The sequence below is a fragment of the Elephantulus edwardii genome, unplaced genomic scaffold (genome assembly GCF_000299155.1).
Source record: "Elephantulus edwardii isolate Elephantulus edwardi_28Jun2011 unplaced genomic scaffold, EleEdw1.0 scaffold00393, whole genome shotgun sequence".
NCBI classification, from domain to species: domain Eukaryota; kingdom Metazoa; phylum Chordata; class Mammalia; order Macroscelidea; family Macroscelididae; genus Elephantulus; species Elephantulus edwardii.
The window spans coordinates 344,681-349,445 of record NW_006400143.1 but is presented as its reverse complement, the minus strand read 5'-3'; positions in this window follow the sequence as shown (position 1 = coordinate 349,445).

Sequence of the window (4,765 nt, the reverse complement as noted above, 5' to 3'; positions counted from 1 at the left end):
CTTCCTTTTCCTGACACAGGCCCTAAACTGGCAGCAATAGCTGCCCCAATAATTTTGGCCGTTCTCTGGTCTTTTCTCTTCCCTCTTGTTTCTCTTCCCAGTTGTTAAAAGAGGGAAACATTTAAACAAATACATAACAAATAAGAAATGTGCAACAATGAATGAATGGAAATCAAAATTCTATGTAAATTTTTACTGAAATTAAAAACAAATTTAAATTTAAAAAAATTAAGTTAGGGTAAGGATGGCAATGGATTTATAACTGCTCATGCCAATAACACTATTGTTATCCATGAGGAGGAATGGTGGAAATGTATCCACATTTACAATATTCTTCTTACCAAAACCATTAATGGAAAATAGGAACTGCATTGGAACATGATTCTCTGAATTAGAAATGATCATATTGTTAATATTTCTAGCCTTAAGAGATCTATATTTGTTCCCATTCCAAAGAAGGGTGACCCAACAGATTGTGGAAACTATAGAACAGTATCATTGATTTCACCTGCAAGCAAGATTCTACTGAAGATTATCCAAAAATGACTGGAACAACACATCAGCAGACAACTGCCAGAAGTCCAGGCTGGGTTTAGTAGGGGTGGTGGTACTAAGGATAAGCTAATGTTAGATGGATCTTAGCTGAAAGCAGAGAATACCAGAGGAATGTCTATCTGTGTTTCATCAATTATGCAAAGGTGTTTGACTGTGTAAATCATAAAAAACTGTGGCTGACTCTGAGAAGAATGGGGATCCCAGAACACCTGATTGTGCTAATGCGAAACCTATACTCGAACCAAGAGTCAGTCGGCAGAACAGAGCAAGGAAACATTGCATGGTTCAAAATTGGGAAGGGTGTACGCCAGGGATGTGTCCTATCTCCATATCTTTTCAACCTGTATGCAGGACAGATTATCCGGGAGGCTGGGCTCTATGAGGAGAAATGTGGCGTATGCAGACGACACAACCCTGCTTGCTGAAACTGAGGAGGACCTGAAGCACTTGCTGCAGAAGGTGAAGGACTGCAGCCTTCAATATGGATTGAGGCTCAATATCAAACAGGCAAAGATTCTCACCACTGGACCCACTGGCAGCATCAGGATGGATGGTGAAGAGATTGAGATTGTTCAAAGCTTTGGTTTACTCAGCTCCACAGTCAACACTCTTGCCACCAGCAGCCAGGAAATTGAAAGATGTATTGCAATGGAAAAATCTGCTGTTTGGGACCTTTCCAAAGTACTGAAGAGCAATGGTATCACTCTGGAAGCTAAGGTGCATCTGATACAGGCCATGGTCTTTGCAATCACTTGTTAATACACAAGAGAATTGGACAATGACTAAGGAAGATAGAAGGAGAACTGATGCCTTTAAGCTGTGGTGCTGGAGAAGAGTATTGAGTGTACCGTGGACTGCTAAGAAAACAAACAGATTCATCGTGGAGAGGGTTAAACTGGGCTGATCCTTGGGGGCAAGGTTTCTGAGGCTTCATCTGACATACTTTGGACATGTTGCAAGGAGGGACCAGTCCTTGGAGAGGGACCCCATGCTTGCAAGGTGGAGGGACAGCACAGGAGGGGAAAACCCTCTGTGAGGTGGATTGATTCAGTGACTGGGTGTAATTGAGATGGGTGTGTCGGAGGCAGTGAGATTGACACAGGACAGAGCAGGGTTTAGGGCTGTTGTACATGGAGTTACTATGAGTCGAAAGCGAATTGATGGCACATAAACAACAACAACAACAACAACAAAATTTTATTAATACATGTCTCGTAAACTCTCTAGAAAACCTATAGGTAAAACTCGCGATATGCAATTAATTTAGACCAGGGTAAGTGCAAAAAGCATTTTAAAGCTTTACCCTCCTCCCTCTGAGAAAGACTCAAAGATGTTCTTGGTTTTCCTTCTCTCTAGAAACTCAAACTCCTAAATTAATAAGAGTCTGTGTTATTCAATACAAATGAAATAATTACAATTGGTCAGGTGTGGGGTTGGTGGTTTTGGACAGTTTAGAAAGATACCCTACTCCCAGATCCTTAGTTACTTGCTCCATGAAGAGTTTCTGGGTCCCTTCAAGTGAACCAGGTGGTTCCAGTAGCAGCAGCAGCAGCAGCAGCAGCAGCAGCAGCAGCAGCAGCAGCAGCAATAATCTTATTTACAGAGGGGGCAGAAAGGCAGGGGGCTGGAGGCCCCAAGGGTCAGCATTCAATAAGGTTCCTGTCATTTTGAGATGAGAGGGTTTGCCTCAGCCCAGGTGAGTAATGACCAGGAGCTTTGTGACTAATGGCTGCTGTGTTTGGGTAGCTAATTAATGTCCTTCAAGTTCCTAGTGAATAATGTCCTTTCTAGCAGTGACAATAATGTCATGAGGAGGGAAAATAAGTGAGCAGCTTATGAGGAAGCAAGACATGAGGCTTCCACCTGAACTCTTAGGTGTTCTTCTGGGCCAAGCAAGAAATGATGCTTAAATATGTATAACATACTTTGTAAAAATCTCTTTGAATTGACAGAACTAGGGCTTGGTTTGACTCTAATTTCTTTTATTACTATTCTAAATCTTCCCCAGGCCTCTGTCAATCACAGTGCTCAGGCATCAAGAAAAATTAATCTCCTCAGCTTGGTATCCACAGCTTTTGGTAATCTGACTTTTGGCCCACATCCTCATCACTCTCCCTTGGGTATTATGTCTCAATCATATTAGACTGCATGACATTCCTTAGTCATATCCTGTCTTCCCTACCCCCTTCTTCCTCTACCCATGTTATCATTTACCCCCCACCCCCATTTCTCTTTTCATATTTAAGTCCTACTCTGGTAACACTTCTTCCAAATCAAGTTACTTGTATCCTTATTCATTTCCCTTAGTGACCTTTAGCTTACATTGATCACATTACAATGAAATTATCTGTTAACTGTTCACCTTCTTTCAGTAGATCTTCAGTCATTTCAGGGCAAGCTCGATGATGTGTCATGTTGCTTGAATTGAACAGGACTGATGTACACTTTGGTTTGCTTAGTTTGTACATTGACTTATATTTTATAAATTGTCTTATGGATCTCAATTTCTCAGTAGTGCCATAAATTAAGGAAAAGGTGAGCTTTGTCACTTATAAGGGAGCTCTTGTGGCATATCCCATAATAAGTTGTGCTGCTAACACAAAGGCTATGCCTCTCAAACAGTTCTATCCCACCAGTAGCTCTGTAAGAGAATGGGGGGAAATTTCCTCCGAGGCAATTTACAGTCGTGGAAACCTAGAGAGAAACCTGTTAGAAGGTCAGCTATGGTATGTTTGAGTCACTTGTAAGTTGTATGCCCTTGGCCAAGATGTATATCTCATAATAAATGAGGTAAGCACTAACAGTTACTACTAGTGCTTAGTAAAAAGTAAACTCTCAGTATATACCTACTGAAGAGGATTTTGCAGTTTAGTAATTTATAATTCATTGGTTAATATCTGGTCTTAGATATGCTACTTATAAGTTAAAATAAAAAGTAAGTGCTGTGAAAATTCTGGTCAAAAATGTATAAAAATAGCTACTATGGATGGGATGAAAATAGAGAATAGAGAAATAAATAGAGAAAATAGAGAATAAATTAGACTTTCCCTCAGTCTTCATTACAGTTACTCGAAATGAAAGATGATGTATAGTAGGCAAGTTATAAACAAACATTTCTTTTGACAGCTAGGATAGATTTTATAAAGTTTTAAAATTCTTTCTACCTTGAGAATTAACACCCTTGGTACCAGCAGTCAGGAAATAAGGAGATGCATTGCACTGGAAAAATCTGCATTTATGGACTTTTCAAAATTATTGATGAGTAGTAATGTCAGTTTGAAGACTAAGGTGCGTATGATTTAAGCCATAGTCTTTCCGATTACTAGTTATGCATCCAAGAACTGGGCAATGAATAAGGATGACATAAAAAGAATTGACACCTTTCATCTGTGGTGTTGGAGAAGAGCACTGAATATCCCATGAGGGCCAAGAGAACAAACAGATACATCTTGGAGATGGTGCAGCCAGAGTGTTCTTTGTAGGCAAAAATGATGAGGCTTCACCTCACATAATTTGAACATGTTGCTAAGAGGTGGTATTCCTTGGAGAGGGACATGATGCTGAGAAGGGTAGAGGGTTGGTGAAGGAGAGGAAGACCCTCAATTAGGTAGATTGAGTGATGGCTGCAGTGACCTCTTGTGCGTCAGAAAGTGTGAGGATGGCACAGGATTCATTCAGATCTATTGTTCATAGGGTCACTATGATTCGTGCTCAACTTGATGGCATCTAAAAACAACAAACAACAACAACTTTGAGAATGAACAAGGAGCTTCGATGGCACCATTTTTAGCATGTGTTCAGTCGTTATCCAAAAGGGAAGTGTTTCTGACAGTTCAAATCTGCCTGTGACTCCTCAGGATAAAGATGTTAAGATATACAGCCTCAGAACATGACATAGGATCAGCCACAGGTGGGCACACACTGGACAGTTATGATCTTTGTTTACACACTTCCTGCACTCCATTGAAAGGTATTGCAATGGGAAGTTGAGTTTAGATCCCAAGGACTGAGTTAGAGCTCTAGAAATGCAACTTGTCTATCATAACTGGGGTAAACATTTGGCCTTTTTCAGTATAAATAATATGTGCACCTGTACTTTGAAACATTAGAATCTTGGCTATTGTTTTTACTAGACATTTTGGTTTGAAGGCTGATGTTTTTTTTTCTATAATTATATTTTATTAATTTTCATAAACATTTACAGAGATTT